Source organism: Sciurus carolinensis, chromosome 7, assembly GCF_902686445.1.
Source record: "Sciurus carolinensis chromosome 7, mSciCar1.2, whole genome shotgun sequence".
Classification (NCBI taxonomy): Eukaryota; Metazoa; Chordata; class Mammalia; order Rodentia; family Sciuridae; genus Sciurus; species Sciurus carolinensis.
The window spans coordinates 42872391-42894488 of record NC_062219.1 but is presented as its reverse complement, the minus strand read 5'-3'; positions in this window follow the sequence as shown (position 1 = coordinate 42894488).

Sequence of the window (22098 nt, the reverse complement as noted above, 5' to 3'; positions counted from 1 at the left end):
AACTCTGTCCTATTGACTGATTACCTAACTGAAAGGAGAATAATACAACAATAAAAAACCAACCTGAACAGCTCAACTCAAGTTACTGAATAATGTTTTTTTCCTTTCCAATGCCAAAATTTGAGTGAAAAATATTATGACTGCTTCAACATTGTGTTTAAATGGAAATGAAATCTGATCTGGTAAAGCGGTAGGTTTTTTTCTTTTTCATATCCAACTTTAAATCAAAGAATTGATTGGATCAAATCAGCATTAAAGCAAAGAATTACTGTACAGAACATAGGACGTTGTTGATCATTTATTTCAACCCTCTGGTCTTTTATTGTTTGTTTTGTTTTGTTTTGAAATAATATAAGGTTTGGGGTGAGTGGTCGTGACTGGACACTCGGTGTGCTTCTCGTGTTTCGTTTAAGGGATCTGTCAACCAGCGCAGAGGAAATCACTGCTCAGTGGCCATTAAAGTTGTAACACTGGATGAGACCACCAAAAGAGTCGAGGTTGGAGACAAAAAGAGCAACCAGAGAAGGAGACCAAGAAGTGAAGAATGAGTGTGGGTGGTGGAAACCAGGTGAAAAAACAAAACAAACAAAAACAGTGTTTGCCAAGAAGGAAATTACTCATTGGGTGAAACACTGTGGACCAGGCAAGAAAGATGATGGAGGCTTGGTCACTGATTCTTACTCTTGAAATGCACATTTAACCCATTTTAAGGTGAGGAAAGGACACTCTGGAGAAGAGAAGCAACTCGTCCAAGGCCCTCTGTTCTTAGAGTTGTCAAAATTTAGAGCTATATTAAACCTTGAAAATGACCTCAACCTACTGTGTCAAGTGCTATTTACTTTAACTCTTAAGGCATATATTCCACATTTTGCTTTGCCACATACTGTACCACATTTTTTTTCACTTTCCTTTGTATTCCCTTTTATTATATTCCAGAGGACTTTGAAACCTGATAAAGACGATGGGCAACAGCATAATTAAATGAGCAATGTGGGAGCCCTCTGAGGGCTGAGCCATAAAAAGGAACTGTAGTGATTTATTGCTCCATAGAGTTTGTTCTCATAGATTCATTGTGTATCTTACCATGAAGTGGCCAGAAATCACTACCAGTAAAAGTTAGGATATAATCTGTGGTTGACCTTTTATAAAGATAATGACAGATAAAACAATGTGGTCTCGAATTCTTTGCTAGTTAAAATAGTCATAATTTGTAAACATAAACCGACTAAACTTGACTTTATTGTTTTAGGCAAAAAAAAAAAAATGTCTTATGTATTTATTTTGGAGTGTTCCTTGTATTTTTTTTTTCCTCTGAAGTAGAACTGCTACTTTAATGAGAGCTCAGGGAGAGTTAGCTTTCCAAAGGAGAATTAGAACTCTTTAGAAATACTTGAAGAAAGTATTTGCTTCTTTGCATCAAGTAATGTTTTTTGTCTGCTAAACGTTATTTATTCTCTAGTTTGTTGTTGAATTTTTTCTTTTTTATTGAATTGTGAGGATGTAACCATAGAGGACCATTGCTGGGCAGGAAAGGGACCTTCCAAATATAATTCAACAGATTTTTTTTCAACTGTTAAAAGCAGAATTAGAGCCTGTTTTATTTTCCCAAAGTAGTTGAAAATTATTCAAGATGTTAATTGCCTACCTGGAACTGGAATTGTTGCCTAATGATTTGCCTGGACCATGTTCTCATTTCTGGTTTGCTCTTTCCTTCCACGGGGCAAATGTCTGCGGGGTAAATGTCTGTGGGGCATTCTTGATGGCATCACAGTGATAACAAAGGGAGCTCTACCTTGTTAGAAATGCAACCAATCTTCATCTCCTGAAGGTCTGTAAAAGCCACTTCTTTAGAAGTCTGTAAACTTTGCAGCTATTCAGTGTTGCTCTCTTTTTGCTAGTGATGAACCATCTTTCTTTTAAAATGTAAAGGACGAGGCACTGAACAGACACTTCACAGAAGAAGAAATACAATTGATCAGCAAATATATGAAAAAAATGTTCAACCTCTCTAGCAATTAGAGAATGCAAATCAAAACTACCCTAAGATTTCATTTCTCTCTAGTCAGAATGGCAATTATCAAGAATACAAACAAAAATAAATGTTGGCGAGGATGTGGGGAAAAGGGTACACTCGTACATTGCTGGTGGGACTGCAAATTGGTGAAACTACTCATGAAAACAGTATGGAGAGTCCTCAGAAAACTTGGAATGGAACCATCATTTGACCCAACTGTCCCACTCCTCAGTACATACTCAAAGACTTAAAATCAGCATTCTACAGTGATACAAACACATCAATGTTTATGGCAGCTTGGGCCAAACTATGGAGCCAACCTACTTGCCCTTCAACAGATGAATGGATAAAGAAAATGTGTCATATATGTACAATGAAATATTAGTCAGCCTTAAAGAAGAATGAAATTATGGCATTTGCAGGTAAATGAATGGAACTGGAGAATACCATGCAAAGCAAAATAAGCCGGTCCCAAAGAACCAAAGACCAAATGTTTTCTCTTATATGAGGATGCTAATTCATGTGGGGGTGGCGAGGGAAAAATAAAGGAACTTTGAATTAGGCAGAGGGCAGTGAAGGTTGGGTAGGGGGTAAAGAGGTAGGAAGGGTAGAAGAATGGGTCTGACATTATTACCCTATGTACATACATGATTACACAACTGGTGTGATTCTACATCATGTACAACTAGAAGAATGAGAAGTTAGACTCCATTTATGTATGATATGTCAAAATGCATTCTTCTGTCATGTATAACTAATTAGAACAAATAAAAAAAAAAAAAAGAAAAAAATGTAAAGGTCTGCCATCCTTAACTAGGCTTGGGGGCTGACCAACAGTACCATTCCCCTCCACAGTCAGGATTGGAGGCAGAGGAACTCTGCAGGCAGTCCAGGTGACAGTGAGAGCGTAGGAAGGGAATAAGGTGACACTAGACATGGCTAGCCTGGAACTAAGGAGTGATCTTGGGAGGTGTCCTGTGAAACCTGATTTCCCCAGAAATCCTTTGTGTGTATGTGTGTGTGTGGATTGAACCGAGGTCTTCATGCTAGACAAGTGCTTTACCTCTGAGCTATGCTCCATGCCTCAGAAATCCTTTTTAAATTTAATACTGAATTAATTGAGTCATTTGAGGGAAAGCAGAGAGTATAGAGGAGGGATAAAAGATCTGAGTTGAAATCCTGTTCCTATCACTCATTTGATCAGCCAGTTTGCTTTTCTAAACATCAGCTTCCTTTTTCTGTAATGTAAGATGTTGTTTTTTTCTCTGTGTGGTTAAAGAAAAATGACCTGTCTGGTACCTGGCACCTACTAAATGATCCATGAATATCCATTTATTCAAAGTTAGTGATTTTTCCTAAAGTTGCTCCATAACAAAGTATGAGGAAGAAAAGTTGTTTTAAAGGATAGCATTAAAAGATGTGACCCAGTAAGGGAATTCAGAGGGGAAGAATAGAAATTCAATAGATCAGACAAAGGGGAACTAAGGGAAGCAGGGGTTGGGTAGGAAAAGAAAAGATAGGGGGATGAATTGGATATAACTTTCCTGTGTACATATATGAATATACCACAGTGAATCTCACCATCATATACATTCACAAGAATGGGGTCCTAATTAAAATAAGATATATCCATGCTTGTATAATTATTCCAAAATGGATTCTTTTTTTCTTCTCAAAATCCTGTAAACTTTATTTCTTGGCTTCTAAATTGTCCATGGTACAACAACAATAACAAAAGTATTCCTTAACAAAAGGCTTTTCAATTTAAATGTTAACTAAAGTTTATATATAAAAATATACATAATATAAATAACTAAATATATAAAAATAAACATATATAAACTAAAGTTTATATATGTATATATTTATAAAAACTTAAAGTGTGATAACTTAAATTGATTTTAACAAGGCAGAGTCCGGGAAAGTTCCCAAGTGCTTTAATTTCACTGACAACACCAAAATGGATTCTGTCATCAAGTACAACTAACAAGAACTAATTAAAAAAAATGTGTGACCGTCTTGAGAAGGACTGCTTAGTGGACATAGGACCTCTGAGTTATTTGAGAAGGATCTGGGGAATAGTAGGAGGTATGCATGACTTTGGGGGAAGTTTTGGAAAAATTGGGAAAGGTTTTCCACTACAGTCTAGTAATGCACCATTTTATTAAAATCATTCAGTGCAACCCTATGACAGACAACCAGTTTTAATATGTATAGGTTTACTTTTTGAGTTGTCATTGTGGTGAGGAAATAAATATGCAAATTAACTTAAGTAATGCAGGAAAGTAGTTTTGTGGGCTGATGCATCTAGGAATATACCACACCCTTATTCTAGATTTTGTCTGAGGGAAGATTGTTCCATTGTTTTCTCCCAAAGATTTGTTAACTTTGCAGTCTGGAGAAAGTAGAGACATGAACTGCTAAAACATCTTGTTCATTTCTGCTGACATGATTTAGATTGTGTTGTCTAGTTATTACTTTAATGGTTTGAGTAAAGGGGCTTTTATCGCTTTCCTGGGGGCAGTGAGAATTCAACAGGATAGCATCAAAACTTAACAGTGTGGAGAAAATTCTATTGCATCTGGATACATTACATAAACTCTCCATTGTTCTTAACTTTGCACAGTTATTTTAGCAAAGAAAGATCTCTTTTTTCTTTCTTTCTTTCTTTTTTTTTCCCGTTTTATTTTTCCCCCTTTTGGTACTAGAGATATCAAACCTAGGGAAGAAATATACTTTGTGGGTTAGGCACTGTAGCAGCATTTCTAGGGAAAATTCCTATAAACACCAGGTATGGTTTTAAGCATCTTTTGCTGCATATATCTGAATATATGAGTGACTGTTGGAAATTGGAAAATCTCTACCATATTTGGCATTCTGAACCTCTCACTGCACCTTGGATTGTGCATGCATATTTAGGGTTGACTGTTTTCTAAATATTGACTCTTTAGGCGAGTGTTATAAGTGACAAAAGTCAAGCAACAACTGAAATCCCAAAGGGGTTCAAAACAAACACAAAAAATACAAATAAAAACAACCAGTTCCAGTACTCAGTTTTCCAAAACAGTATTATGCATGCAGATGATTTTTGAGATTTAGGTACTTTGCTGTCATAATGGTATACTGTCATGCTATAACAATCATTATAAAATATGAATTAAAAAGAGAACACATGGACTACTGTTCATACTTATAAATGCCAGTATTTCTCATCGGTTGGACTTAAACTCCATAAGGCAGCATTAGGACGCAATTGACAGCATGTGTTCTGGAGGCTTGGTTTCAATCATTATTCAGCTCCTTCCTAGCTCTGTGATCTTGGGCCATTTGCTTAATCACTCTGTGCCTCAGTTTCCTTATTCAAAAAACAGAATGAAGTAAGATAACCCATACATTAGAACTACTGTGTGAAAGCAACTCACTTGAGCCCCCTTCAGTCTAGCACTGTTTTAGATACTTGGGGATCTCAGAGAACCAAAGGAATAACCCCGCCTCCATGGAGTTTACATTTCCTCAGTGAGACGAAATGGACTGCAACAAAGTCACTTGCTTTTATCCTTCAGGTCTAATGCTGTATAAGGAGGGACTATTGGGTTGCTGAAAACGGGGCTGTTTTTCAAAACTGAACTGCATTTAAAAGAAAGAAGTGAAGAAACCACTCATGTCTAAATGACGACCGTGTGAGAGTGTGTTGATGGTGTGCTGAGTGTGAGCACTGACTTGTCGCATGTCCGCGTGGTAACCACTCTGGGCCGTGGTTTCCTTATCTGTACAGAGCGCCCTTGTCATGATTAAAGGAGATGATGTATGCAAAGTGCTTTACCTACTACCTAACTTGGGCACTCAGAAAAGAATACTTATGTGTCAAATTTCTATACACAAAATTCATACTTATTTATTGAATATCTTTACCTTTTATAGCATATGGAAGTCTTTCAAATTTGTTTCTCATACTTAGATTTATCCTGCCTAAAATTCTTTCTGTCACATTTTGAGCAATGACATAGATAGAAAAATAATTTAAAAACACACATATTGACATTTTGGGTCTCTTCATCCACTTTCTTCTTCCTTCTTTCCTTTCTCTCTCTCTCTGTGGCAGTACTCGGAATTGAACCTAGGGTTGTGTGCGTGCTAGGGAATCACTCCACTCCTGAGTTACACTCCCAGCCCTTTTTATGTTTTATTTTGCAATAGTGTCTCACTAGTTGCCCTAGGCTGGCCTAGAACTTGTAGTCCTCCTGCTTCAGCCTCCCGTCGATCCATTTTCACAACCACTTTGCTATCTAAAACTAATGTTTCTTTTTCTGTATATCAAAATGACTTTTTTTGGTGTGAAATCAAATACAACTGTTTGTGTTATTTATGCAACTTCTCGTATAAGTTTATGTAGGTGTCAGAGTGGCTGCCTGGGCTCTGTCTCCTCTGCTCTTCTGACGTAGGCGTGTCTCTTCTTTTGGTCAAATGAAAAGAATTTAGTAGGATTTAGCTTTCAAGATATGATACGCTACAAATACGATGTCAGGTCTTTAGAAATTGTTTGACAGAGCTTAGTTTTGGAAATGATAACCCACATGGATGAAAAAGCTGGTGAAATAATACACAGTCTGCAGTGTGTGTCTCCCAGAGCAAATAAGGAATGCTGCTGTATTTACATTGAATGATCCTTGAAAATAATACTGATTTCTTTCTAGAAATGGTGGAAAGATTGAAAAATCCATTTATTCGTATGACATTCTGAGTAGTTAAAAGCACTTGGTATATATGTCATCTCATTTTCCTATAAAGTCTCTGTGCAGAAGAGTATGTAAATACAATTTCTTTCATGTTTACAAATACAAACAAGAAACTGCTTTTGATTCTTAAGTTAAATAAGTGAGTTGGCCACAAATTTCAAGTAAGAATGTAGGGTTTTCTCAATGGGCTTCCACAACTTCTTTTTCTAATTTTCAAATCACAGCAGTCAGGACCAGTCACCAAATTTGGAAAATAATCAATACTAATATTAGTGACCAATTTCACTGATCCTGAGGGATGAAAAGAATACTTTAAAAATACTTTCTTTACACAAGATCCTTTCTGTTTGGTTTATGTTTCAAAAATTGTAAACCTCTCATGTCCTGGGAATAGATATTGGTGTACCTCTTAACTGGGTCAAGACCATTGTACCTCCCTTTGAGAGAATAATAATGGAATCGTATATGGTGGCATCACATGCCCATCATCCTAGGATGGCAAATTCAAGGTCAACCTGGACAATTTAGCAAGATCCTGTCTCAGAATGAAATAAAAAGTGCTGAATGTAGCTCAGGGGTAGAGCACTTGCCTACTCTGGGTTCAATTCCCAGTGCAGCAAAGTAAATAAATATATAAATAAATAATAATGGCACTGGTAGAACTTTGAGCTTAATAGGTGGACTCTCAATTCCCTTAAAATCTTATAAATTTGTGAAGTTGAAGTAATTTGTGAGATTGTAAACCCACAATGTGTCACTTGAGAAGGGCTACCAGTCAAAGGTTGCTTTGATTCCTACATAGTCTCACAGTCACTAATTGTAAAACTTGGGCCCATCATTTAGCTTCTCTTGAGTCTCAGTTTTTTTTATTTGTGAAATGGTGCAATAATGATACCAGTACCAATTAAATCATAGGATATTTTATGAGGATATACATATATGTATATTCATATATATAATATATGTATATATATATATAAATAACGTCTAATACATGTGAACATACCTCAGTATATATATTACAATATGTATCACACACAAAACATTTTTTTCCCAATACTGGGATTGAACCCAAGTCCTCACATATGCTAGATAAGTGGTCTACCACTGAACTACATTCCCAGCCCTTTTTGTTTTTTATTTTAAGGTAGTGTCCCACTAAATTGCTGAGTCTGGCCTCAAACTTGAGATCCTTCTGCCTCAGTCTCTTGAGTAGCTGGAATTACAGGCATGCACTACTGCACCTGACAACATTGTTTTCAAATATGAAATCTAACTGCACATTCCATTTTAAAAGTATTAATTTGCTAGCAGTATACTGGTAATCAGTAGCTTAGTTCTGGTACAATAGACCTGAGTTAGAACTCTCTTTCTATCTTTACCAACTGTAGGATCTTTGCTAACTGGGATTATAATCCTCATGATTATTGTCATATTATTTATGATATGAAATGATAGGCATAGTGAATCATTAGTATTAAAAAGATTAGTATTAATCCTATCAAGCATATCTAAATATTTTCTATTGATCACAACAAAAACTAAATGAAAAATTTAGTTGTTTCAAAGCAAGCACATCTCCATTCCTGGAGAAATAGCTCAGAGATCTCATTCTGCTAACAGTGTGTTGGAGTCTGATGGGTGGAATGTTCATACATACATAAGACTGCAGTTTGCTAATAAATCATTTCCTCCAAATGGGATTCCTGTCATCATATGCATCAGTTTATGGCAGTTCTCAGAAAACATTTGGAACAAATGTGGACTCTTTTAAAAATATGTTATATTTTATCCAAACCCAAAACTGCTATGCTCATTTCAATTTTTTTTATTACATATAAGAATATATTTTATTTATGCTGGGAGAAAAATATTCAGTTGAAGTCAACATATTTTGCATATTACAAGCTATAAGGTAATATACAAATTATATGTAAATCAGTTAGCAAAAAGTCCAGGATACAAAATAAAAATCATTTGATCATTCTTTTTTCTAACTTTTTTTTTGTATTGGGGATTAAACTACTGATCTACATCCCCAGACCTTTTCATTTTTTATTTTGAAATAGGGTATCACTAAATTGCCTGGGCTAACCTTGAACTTGAGTTTAACTTTACCCTTGAGTTACTGGGAGTATAGGTGTATGACATCAGCCCCATCCAGCCAATCGTTCTTTTTCCTTTTTTGGGTTTATAAAAAAGAGCAGCCTCTTGACGATGTCACCTGGCATATTATGTGGAGTAGAATCATTTTTAAAACTTCCTAAGCTTCAGATTAGTCACCCATAAAGTGAAGATAATATGATTTTAATAAAAAGTTGTGAAAATAGACAGGTAATATAGAAGTATGTGGTACATAATATATGCTCAGAAAATATTAGTTACTTTCTCTTCCTTTCCTCTTATAACCATGTTGGCCTTATTCAGCATAAAGTCAAGCTCTTCATTTTGATTTTTTTTTGAAAATTCACATATGATAACTCTGAATGAGAATTATTAGCATGAATTCGACACTCCTTTTTTATGTATGCAAAAACATGTTCTTTTTTCTTTGCTCTAGTTTTTTTTCTGGCAATGGGGATCAAATCCGGGACCTTGCACATGCTAGGCAGGCACTCTACTACTGAGCTATTCCTCAGCCTTTTAAAAATTTCATGTTGAAACAAGAGTTTTGCTAAATTGCTCAGAGTGGCCCCAAACTTATGGTCCTCTTGCCTCAGCCTCCTAAATAGCTGGGATTGCAGATGTGTACCATCATTCCCAGCTGCAAAAGCATGTTTTAAACATGGACTTTGAGGATATTTGGGAGAAGTATCATTGATTCTCTAATATTCCACTCTAAGCCTAAGCTAAATACTGGACTCTATGCCAAGAAGCAGAGTTGGCTTTATCATTAAAGTTTACACAAAGATGTATATGGGTATATAGGTATTCACTTGGGCAAACCTTGCTAATCAATTTAGATGGTATGGGTTTTCCCTCTTTTGACCTACTACACAAGATTTAAATAAATTGGGAAATGGAGGGAATCTTTGCAATATTCAAACAAAGTACTCATTCAATACTCTCTGAGCTATTTTGGAGGTTGTAAGAGCTGTGAATTTTTAGGTCCTTGATTTCCAGCCTTTACCTCATCCATGATCCTGTGTGGTTTTCTATAAAATTAAGTCACATTTGGAGATGTAGCTCAGTGATAAATGGTAGAGTGCTTGCCTAGCATGTGTGAAACTCTGGGTTCCATTCCCAGTACTTAAAAAAAATGAAAAGTATAAAATTAAGTTTCAGCACAGCTGAACAGAATAACCATAAAAAGTTCATGCAGTAGAAATTATGTATAGGAATAGTCTTTTACCAAGTTGAATAGTGAGCACCTGATCTCCTGATACTTAGGTCCTTCCTAGTGCGATGCTTGTCAATTAGACAGAGAGAAAGTGATCAATGAAATAGGAATTGACCTATGTGAAGCTGATGGAGCCACTAGACTAAGGAGAATTCTGGTATTTAAGGCTTTTTTCAGGAGACACAAATTTTATTTGGCATTGGCTAATCAGGAAATAAATGACGTTTGTGATTTGAGATTACATTGTAACTTTAATAAAGTCTGTGACTAACAATTTTCTTTTTAAAGTCCACAATTCCATGAACATCAATGGTTTCTTCTCTGCATTCAGCTCAACATGGTTGTTAATTGCACAGACCTCATCGCCTGAGTATGTCAAATTCACTTTTTCCTTTCCTTTTTGGATGGCGATGTGTGGAATGCCCCTGTGTAAACATAGCCAGGGCATGAGCAAAGTTCTATTTCATTTCCTCAACCTTTGTTTTGCTGTTCCCTTTCACTCGCCTGTGTCTGCATTTCTTCAGTACTGATGGATTCAGTCAGCATCACCCAAGAAGGTGTGTAGAGGGATTCATGAAGTAAAGACCAAAGGAAAAAGTCAAGCAAACTCCCCCAGATCACGAGTTCAAAGCCAGCCCCAGCAACTTAGTGAGATCCTAAGCAATGTAGCAAGACCCTGTCTTTAAATAAAATATAAAAATGACTGGGGATGAGGTTCAGTGGTTGAGTGCTACTGGGTTCAATCCCCAGTAACAAAACCACCACCACCAACAACAACAAAAACAAACAAACAAAAAACAAATAAGGAAGTTGCATTAGTCAGTTTCTCCAGAAAAACGGAGTAAAAAAAAAAAAAAAAATATATATATATATATACATACACATTACTTTTTAATTCTGTTTTTATAGATATATGTATTTTATACACATATATATTCATACACACATAGGTATACATATGTATAAATGTGTGTTGTGTGTGCACACGTGTGTGTGTGTGTGTGTGTGTGTGTGTGTGTGTGTAGAGAGAGAGAACACACAAGAGTGAATACTTTAAGAAATGGGCTTGAACCATTTTGTGATCTGGGAAGTCTGAAGTCTATAGGATACGCCAGCAGTCTGGGGATATGGCAATTGAGTCTGGAGGCAGAATCCCTTCTTTTTCAGGGACTTAATTTTCTTTTAAAGCTTTTGACTAGTTGAATGAGGCCCATCCATATTATGGAAGGTAATCAGTTTTACTCAAAGTGAAATAACTTTATACATCTTGACTGGGATTTGATCCAACATCTGGGTACACTAATCTTGGCAAGTTGGCTCATAAAATTAACCATCACAGTAGGATATTCTTTCAAAATAATTGAAAGAACATTTACACTCTAGAATTAATAAAACATCTTATTTGACTGATTATTATGTCAGTCAAATAAAAGTATAATATTGGCCATTGTGTCTGAGAAGATTATAGGACTCAGGACAAAACTTAACAAAAACTAATTCTTGTCCCTCCACTGCAAATTCTGTTTTTGGGTAATCTTTTATACTCATATTTGAGCCCACCTACGATCATTTTTAACAGCATTTTCTTCCAGTCCATTTTATAGCAGAAATGATTTGTTCTCAATTTTAGATGAAATATTATGAATGTAGTAAAAATATGTCAAGATAAAACGTACAACTTTCCTATTATATATTTCACTTATCCATCGCATTTCAAAATAAACATTTTGAAGTAAATGTGTTACATATATTTTCCATGTGTATCATGTAATGATTCTAAAGTAGAACTCAAGTGATTTCTGGGAAGAGGAGTAAGTACTTTATCTTTTCTCCATAACCATAACCATTATCTCCTTTTTGATAAACATAGAGACATTCTAGGAGTTAGTTGGATTCTAATGACTCTTCCGATCAATGAGCTTGCTTTGTTGTTTTGATTTGCCAGTTTTCAAGTTTGCTTATTTATTGAGCTTTCTTCATTGATTTCTGATAGTGTGGTGGAATTATTAAGGCAAACAGCTTTTCTCGATGATTAAAATAATCTGCCTACTGGCAGTTGATCAAAACAAACTTCTTGAAGTCTATCTTGTTTCTTCAGTAATGAAAGTTTTGACATTAAAAATGAAAAGTAAAGCCAAGTGGAGATAGTCATCAATGAGAAGGTGAAATGAATTTGAATGTATGAGTAATGGAATAGGTCCAGAGCAAGACAATTAAGGAAGTGCCACCAAACACATGATGTGTCATGTTTCTGACCCCATTAATTTAGACTGCTAAGCAAATAACTGCAACTCTTCCCATCCTCAAAGCACTTCATAAAAGAAAACAAAATTAAATGTCATAATTCTAGGATGACTTTCATTTTGCTGGTGAAGAATTTGATGTCTGATAGCATTTCTAAAGATTTCAGTTGAGCTTTGACAAAGCTGGGATTTAAAAAGAGCTCCCTGCCCTGTCTCCACTGGGGCACTTGTCTCTCTGTATCCTTCCAACTGGTACAGATGAATCATCCAGTGAGCTGGCAGTCTGGTTGCCACATGGAAATAAGTGAGCCTGAAATTCTCTTGGAGTCTGGGGTTGTTGGTTGGGTTTGGGTAACACATAGGACGGCTAAAATTCAGCCTCAGTATAACAGAAGAAAATGAGTAAAACCCTGATGGAAGCAAAAAGATGCTCAAAACATCCTCAGTGCCACCCAGAAAAATTCAAAACAAAGTAATAAAAGGAAAGATGATCTCTTTGGAGCAATGCTCAGGAATTGCAGGCTTTTTGTACTAAAATCTCTTCCCAGAGGCCAGCTATCATTTTTGAAAAATAGACCCAGTTGTAGGAGGACTTTCCAACTTGATCTATTTAGGCAACATGGGTTTTCCTTGGTTTTGCTGCTAATTTGTAACATGGTAATAAAATGACCTTGGGAGCTTCAAACACTTTTAAGTTAAAATATTTTTTTCTTAAAAAGTCATGTGTTTTTCTTAAGCAGACTAGAAAGAAAGTTTGTAGTTGCTTGACTGCAGGGATATTTCTCTGGCTGTGAAAATTTCTGCCCCTTTTGACATGTGAGGGCACAGGGCCACGTGGACTGAGGCAAATACAACCTCATGACCTCACAGCACCTCGGATGGTGCATGGATGTGAAATGAATTACATTGCCCTCAGAAATAAAATGAACGTTTCGCTTGGCCTTTTCTCTCTTTTCTTCCTTCCTTCCTTTTTTTTTTTTTTTTCTTCTTATAAGCTTTTTTCAAAGCAACACAGACCAGATCTCACATAAATGTCATTTACCCTGACTGCACAGAGTAAAATTATCCATTGAGTAAATTACAGACACTGTTAACTTTTTCCTTGCTTCAATATTTAACAATGATTTTTTAAAAAAAAAATTTGCTGATTCCAGAAAAAAGATGGCTAATGTTACCGTAGAAAACAAGGAGTATCTTTCTTTATAATCTGTAACATTTTTCTAATTTAACAACCAGAAGGATGGCAGAAGCTAGCATGTCCAAACCAGGATGGTACTACCATGGGTTTGCAACAGACTTGCAACATCACGGATTTCCCTCCCAGGTACGCAGCCAGTGTGATATTGTCTTTTCCCAAGGGGTTTCTTAAGCTTTCCTGTAAGTTATTTGGTAAACTATATAAATGGGAAAATACTTATGAAACAATTAAGAAATATTCCTGCTTATGAGTTGTTTCTATTTTTTTTTTTTTTTTTTTTTTTTCTGTTAGCCAACATTTGCTTTAAGGTTTTGTCCATTTCTTTCTACTTACAGACACCGCCTGGAGTCAGAGTGGGGTCTGCACTGAAGGAAGTCTGCTGAGGGAGTCTAATTTGCACAGAGGTGGCAAGGAGTGAAGTGGCTGGAGACCCTGGAGAGCAAGATGCATTTGCCTCTATCTTAGGCCATGCCCCTTTGTGGGACACAAATCACACCATGTTTTTATGTCATGTGTTGGTGAATAGTGAAGTTGTAAGAAAAAAAGGGAGGGAAACAAATTCAAAGGAATGTGAACACATTCCTTGACTGATATTCTCATGACATGTCAGCAGGTGTTGATCAAAGGATGCCTGAAACAGGCACTGACCAGTATTTTCCATACTCACCCCAGTCAGAGATTCATTTTACTGTTTCTTGAAGGAATTTTGGCCTGTATAAATCACAAACTAAAATACACATAGCAATGGGTGGCAAGAGGGGACAACTCCTACCAGGAATTTGTACAGCAGCAGAAAAGGAGGCCTTGCAAGAAGGGAAGAAAAATATGCTCCTACAATAACAGAGGGGGTAGAAAGAACTGGCAGGCCACATGACAAATCATTTCTTGATTTTACCTAGAAAAGTGACATGCGGATGTAGCAGAAGCAGTGTGTTTTCAACAGATCATAGGGGATTGAACTATCTATTTCCCAGACCCCTGCGGGAAAGCCTAAGCAACGTGTGTAAGAAACAGTGCAAAGAGGGCAGTTTTTCATATTTTCATCAATTTGGAAAGAAGGAGTATAACATGCTAACCCATGTTTTCTGATCTAGAAAGAGAAGGGTTCTGTGAAGATAATCAATAAGCCCAGCAGGTGGCACATGCTTGTGATTTCAGCTATATGGGAGGCTGAGACAGGAGGATAGCAAGCTCCAGGACAGCCTCAACAATTCAGTGGACCCTGTCTCACACTAAGTAGTACTGGGAATGTAGTTCAGTGGTGGGGTGCTTGCCTAGCATGGATGAGACCTTGGGTTCAATCCCCAACAAGATAGATCTAAATACCAATCACGAGAGACTTCATCTACTCAGACTGCTTTTTTGTTTTTGTTTTTGTTTTTGATGCCGGGGATTGAATCCAGGGGCACTTAATCACCGAGCAACATCCTAGTCCTTTTTTTTTTTTTTATTTTTTTGGGGGTACTGGAGATTGAACTCAAGGGCATTCAACCACTCAACCACATCCCAGCTGTTTTAGTCAACTTTTTCACTGCTGTGACTAAAAGGATCTGACCAGCACAACTGCAGAGGAGGAAGAGTTTATTTGAGGGCCCAAGGTTTCAGAGGTCTTAGTCTACAGAAGGCTGGCTCCATTCCTCGAGGCCTTAGGTGAGGCTGAACATCTGGCAGAAGAGCGTGGCAGAGGGAAGTAGCTCACATCATAGGGAAGCAGAGAGAGAGACTCCACTCTCCAGATGCAATATAGACCCCAAAGCCACGCCCCAATTCCCACCTCCTCCAGCCACACCCCACCACTTCAGTTACCCCTCATATAATCCCTATCAGGGGATTAGATCACTGATTGTGTTAAGAGTTTTGCAACCAAATAATTTCTCCTCTGAACCTTGCATTGTCTCACCTGAGAGCTTCTGGGAAACACCTCATATCCAAACCATAATGCTATTCCTATATTGTATTTTATTTAGAGACAGGGTCTCACCAAGCTACTTAGCACCTCACTTTTCTGAGGCTGTCTTTGAACTAGTGATCCTCCTGTCTCAGCCTACCGTGCTGCTGGGATTATTGGCATGAGTCACCATGCCTGGTTTAGATTGCTCTCAATGGCAACTGCTAGTAGGATAGAATGTGCTGATCTGCTCTAAAACCAGACAATTTCCTGGGTCCATGTGAATTATAATATGAAATAGAATACAACTTTCATATCATATATAATAAAATTAGTATCAAATACAAGTTGAATCTTATACTTCCAGGTCAGATCCAGTGACTCCGCTCCCTTTCTTCTTCCCTGTCTTCTCACTTTGATTGAGTGACTGCCTTCCCTGTTGAGTTCTTTGTTATAGCACATGCTTAATTTTTTCTTTTTTTCTTTTTTTTTCTTTTTACAATTTTTGCAGCACTGTGGATTGAACATAGGGCCTCATGCATGTAGACAAGTGATCTCCCACTGAGCTACATTGCCAGTGTTTTTTATTTTATTTTGAGACAAGGTCTTGTCAAGTTGCCCAGGCTGGCCTGGAACTTGCTATTCTCTTGCCTTCGCCTACTTAGTAGGTGTGATTGCAGGTGTGCACCACCATGCCTGGCTTTCTTGCTCAGTTTTTTTCGCAGTTAGATGTCTAGATGTTGCCTTCTTCTACCAAATTATACATTTTTTGATCATGAATGACTTAACCATACTCCTTTCTATGTTTTCATTTCTTTTTTTTTATTGTAAACAAATGGAATACATGTTGTTTCTCTATTTGTACATGGAGTCAAGGCATACCATTTGTGTAATCATAAATTTACATAGGGCAATGATGTTTGATTCATTCTGTTATTTTTTTTCTTCCCCCCCACCTCTCCCACCACTCTTTTCCCTCTATACAGTCCTTCCTTCCTCCATTCTTGCCCCCCTCCCTAACCCTAACTCTAACCCTAACCCTAAACCTAACCCTACCCCTAATGCTAACCCCCCCACCCCCCATTATATGTCCTCATCTGCTTATCAGTGAGATCATTTGTCCTTTAGTTTTTTGAGATTGGCTTATCTCACTTAGCATGATATTCTCCAATTTCATCCATTTGCCTGCAAATGCCATAATTTTATCATTCTTTATGGATGAGTAATATTCCATTGTATATATATGCCACAGTTTCTTTATCCATTCATCAATTGAAGGACATCTAGGTTGATTCCACAATCTGGCTATGGTGAATTGAGCAGCAATGAACATTGATGTGGCTGTATCTCTGTAGTAAGCTGATTTTAAGTCCTTTGGGTATAGGCTGAGGAGTGGGATAGCTGGGTCAAATGGTGATTCCATTCCAAGCTTTCTGAGGAATCTCCATACTGCTTTCCAGAGTGGTTGCACTAATTTGCAACCCCACCAGCAATGTATGAGTGTACCTGTTTCCCCACATCCTCACCAACACCTATTGTTGCTTGTGTTCTTGATAATCGCCATTCTAATTGGGGTGAGATGGAATCTTAGGGTAGTTTTGATTTGCATTTCTCTTATTACTAGAGATGTTGAACACTTTTTCATATATTTTTGATTGCTTGTAGATCTTCTGTGAAGTGTCTGTTCATTTCCTTTGTTGATTGGATTATTTGTATTCTTGGTGTAGAGTTTTTTGAGTTCTTTATATATTCTGGAAATTAGCACTCTATCTGAAGTATGAGTGGCAAAGATATTCTCCCACTCTGTAGGCTCTCTCTTCACATTACTGATAGTTTCCTTTGCTGAGAGAAAGCTTTTTAGTTTGAATCTATCCCAGTTGTGGATTCTTGCTTTTATTTCTTGTGCTATGGGAGTCCTGTTAAGGAAGTCTGATCCTAACCCAGCAAGTTGAAGATTTGTACCTACTTTTGCTTCTATAAGATGCAGAGTCTGTGGTCTGATTCAGAGGTCCTTGATCCATTTTGAGTTGAGTTTTGTGCAGGGTGAGAGATAGGGGTTTAATTTCATTCTGTTGCATATGGTTTTCCAGTTTCCCCAGCACCATTTGTTGAAGAGGCTATCTTTTCTCCATTGCATATTTTTGGCCCCTTTGTCTAGTATGAGAGAATTGTATTTATTTGGGTTTGTGTCCATATCCTCTATTCTGTACCATTGATCTACCTGTCTATTTTGGCTATGTTTTCATTTCTAACCAAATGAATATTTAATAAATAGTTTTCAAAATGAATTCACGTATTACCCAAATTAAGACAGCATCTGAAGACATTTAAATATTTAAAAATAATAATCACTTGGATTTTTACACCATTCTTCACCAATTCCTAATTCAGATTATTTTATGTGATTTTTTAAAAGCAAGAAAACACACTACATTTTATTTTGCAATAGTAACTGAATATTTAGACACTTTACAGAAGATATACAGGCAATTAATAAATATATGAAAAAGTGTTCAACACCTCTAGTAATTAGAGAAATGCAAATTAAAACAACTCTAAGATTTCATTTTATTCCAATTAGAATGGCTATTATCAAGAACACAAATAATAATAGATGTTGGCGTGGATGTGGGGAAAAAGGCACACTTGTACATTGCTGGTAGAGTTGCAAATTGGTACAGCCACTCTGGAAAGCAGTGTGGAGAATCCTCAGAAAACTTGGAATGGACCCACTTTTTAACGCAGTTATCCCTCTCCACAGTTTATACCCAAAGGACTTAAAATTAGCATACTACAGTAAAGCAGCCACATCAATGTTTATAACATCTCAATTCACAATAGCTAGATTGTGGAACCAACCCAGATGCCCTTCAACAGATGAATGGATAAAGAAACTGTGGTATATATATATATATATATATATATATATATATATATACACAATGGAATATTATTCAGCCACAAAGAAAAAGAATAATATTATGGCATTTGTAATTTCATTACATGTCCATAAGTTTAAAAAAGACTTTGCTCCTCTCATGCTTAGCTATAGAAACTAAAACAGAACAGAAAAATGTTTTGAAGAGGTTTAGTGAAAGAAGTGTCAAATATTTATCAGAATCAGGATCCTGAAGTTCTCAGTGATATATACAAAAGGCCAGGAGTTGGAATTTACCTTTATGATTTTAAATATCTTTTGTCTCACATTGTATAAATTTGTATCAAGCATCCTGAGTCCTATCTCTTTGGTAATTGATGTTCTGCTCATGTGACAGTAAAGAAAGGAATACAAGTGCTAGTTATCTTTGGCTCTCCTGAGAGGCTATCAACCACAATCATATCTAATGGCAAAGACTCAGAGAGCTGGGAGCAAATTTAAGCCAGATTCACTAGGAAGAAAAGATGGTTGAAAGGAATGACATCAATGGACAAATTCATTTCCCTATTTTTTTCTTATATGGCATCCTGAAAACTTTTATTGCCTTCCTCAATAACTCTTACTTTTGAAAAGTAGATAAAATGAATAATATAAAATTCAACACATTGGCCATGACTAGTCAAATAGTAATTAAATCATGTTATTGCAAATTCAAAACAGATGAAGTTTTTAAGGAAAAGAAAATAACTATAAAAGATTAGAACTGGGTGCAGTGACACATGCCCATAATTGTAGCTACTGGGAGGCTGAGGCAGAAGGATCATAAATTCAAGGTCAGCCTCAGCAATTTAACCAGACCCTGTGTCGAAATAAAAAGGACGAGGGAAGTATGTTAGTGCCTTGGTGTTCAATACTCAGTACTGTAATCAATCAATCAATCAATAAACAAATAAAATAAAAGATTGGAGTAGATATCTTTTGTTTTTGTGGATCTGACTCTTCCATACCCATTACTGGTACAATACACTGCTATTTTACTCCTGGGATCTGGGATCGTTTTATTGAGTTATTTAACACTAACAGTTCTTCATATGGGTGCTAGGCACTATTATTTTTATTTGGGGGAAGGGGTACTATAGATTTAACCCAGGGGTGCTTTACCTCTGAGCTATATCCCCAGTCCCTCTTTTTAAAAAAATTGAGATAGGGTCTTGCTAAGTTGCTGCTGATTCTGGCCTCAAACTTGTGATCCTTTGGTCTCAGCCTCCCAAGCCTCTGGGATTACAGGCATGCACCACTGTGTCTGGGCATTGTTCTAATCACCCTCAAAATTGACTTGTTTAATATCTATAACAACCCTATAAGATAGGTGATAGGTATTAATTTGAGAAGAAATTGAGGCATAGGGAAATTACATAATTTATGAAAGATTATGTCTAGTAAGAGGTGGTGCTGGGAGGTGAGGCGTCTTTAGTTGCCAGAGTATCTGTTTTGTCCTGAGAAACTGCTTCTTCTTTAAGACAAGTGCTTAATAGAAGCTTATGGTTGCTCTAATTCATCATATCTGATCAATGCAATTTTTCTCCGTTCAAACACCCCATCCTGGCAAGAAAAAATACAATTGCTATTAATACTTAATTTTTGTTCCAATGAACTTATTCCCTATGTTGATAGATATTAAGTGAGTCAAACTGATGCTTCCTAGGAGAAAGTGCTCTTTCTGTGTAACTTTTACCAAGCTGTGTCCATTCTACTCGTGGAACAAACAACTCCTTAAAAATGTCATTGGAGGGTTAGGTGTGGCACGCCTATAATCCCAGTGGCTTGGGAGGCTGAGGCAGGAGAATTGCCAGTTCAAAGTCAACCTCAGCAACAGCGAGGTGCTAAGCAACTCAGTGAGAACCTGTCTCTAAATGAAATACAAAAAATAGGGCTAGGGATATGACTCAGTGATTGAGTGCCCCTGAGTTCAATCCCCAGTACTACCCCCGGCCAAAAAAAAAAAATCTCACTTGGAAATTAAAATCGTAGTTCATTTCAACTACCATTTATCAAGCATCTATTCGATGTGATGCACTGTGCTACGCTTGGTAATGCAAACAGAATCTTTGCCCATATTGCTCGCACATGTTAATTGATGATATTAAAAAGGAGGAAGCAAGCTATCTTGGTGCCCCTTGCCCTGCAGGGCTCTGCAGGCTCCCCTTCAGTAGCCCAGCATGGACGTAACTTCTGCCAGGAGCCAGACCACTCCATGAATGATGGTGTTTTAGGATCCCTAGGCCTGGAACATGTTGCTAAGTGGGAGGCAGGCTTACTGTCTTCTTTTACTCCTATTTGGCAAGGACGCCTCATTATGTAAGCCTGCCACTGTTTATCTGCACCATATTTATGGTTTTTACAGGGGTTATTCTAAGGTTTGGCAAATATGAAGGAATATTTCATAAAGCAAGGTTGATAATGAGCAAGACCTCGAATGAAATTTCTGCAGAATATCCAAAGTATTTTTACTTTCTTGTTCATTTTGAGGTGACTTAATTTTTTTTTCTTTTCCCTATTGGTCATATTCACCAAATTTAGATGAGAAATAAACTCTTTAGGAATTATAAAAGATTAATTTAGGAATTACATTGCAAATCACATTGCACACTATTTCAATGTAATTCCCAAGTTAAAAAAATAAAAATGTGGGCAGGGGTTGTGGCTCAGTGTTAGAGCACTTGCCTAGCACTTGTGAGGCACTGGGTTTGATCTTTGCACCACATAAAAATAAATAAATATAATAAAGATATTGTTTCCATCTACAACCAAAAAAAATATTTAAAAAAATATATAAACACACGTAGTTGCCCCAGAAACTTGGTCAGCCAAAAGAATTTAAGTTTATCTCATTTTGGCAAGTATTTCTAAAGTCTCAGAATTGAAGCAGAACCTAATTTTTGGAAAGTCTTCTCTTCGCTGTCCAATCTGAATCTCATAATATCATTTTTAATGGCTTGTAGTCAACACCCTGATGCTTATGAATGGGAGATGTCATAAAGGTATGTTTGGGGAGATTCAATGAGGTGCCAAGTGTCTAATAAGAATTAGTTCTTTATTCAAACATTATTTTATTGTTAGCTTCTTGGACATTTACACCGAACAGTTGCTATATAAATCTGGAAATTAATAAAACAGAACCTCAACATAAAAGAGCAATCACTTTACATGTAATTGCTCTCAAGCTTATTTAATGTTTCTAGGTATATAAGAACCATTTTAAGAGCAAACGATTTCTATGGTTTATTTCCAATACCACCTAGTATATTTTGCACTCTAACATAATTCTTATTTGTCCCCACCTGATTAAACAGCTTGAAAAAATGAGCAGTTTAGGGTTGCTTCTTAGTTTCAATTTAGAAAAGTGAATACTTCCTTTTATATTACTTACTATAATATGCTACAAGTTTTAGAATCAATTTTGATTCTAAAATTATAGTAAGTTTTAAAATCAATTTTATAATGCTCCCAAGAAGCTTGTCATATAATAAAGGTTAGTCTTTTCTTCATAATTTATTAGAAAGTGAAAAGTCCTTTAATTCAGAGTAAAATAGATAAAAATATCAACCTTACTATATGTATGTGTTCCTGAAAACAGTGAATACATTTCCTTTTCTAAAGAAAATCACAATTTCAGTATTTCCAAAGAGTCTTCCGTATGGAGAAGTAATGTGGTCACTCCTCTGGTAAAGAATCACCTTTCTGAGCTGGGCTTGGTGGCACACACCTCTAATCTCAGCAACTTTGGAGGCTGCGGCAGGA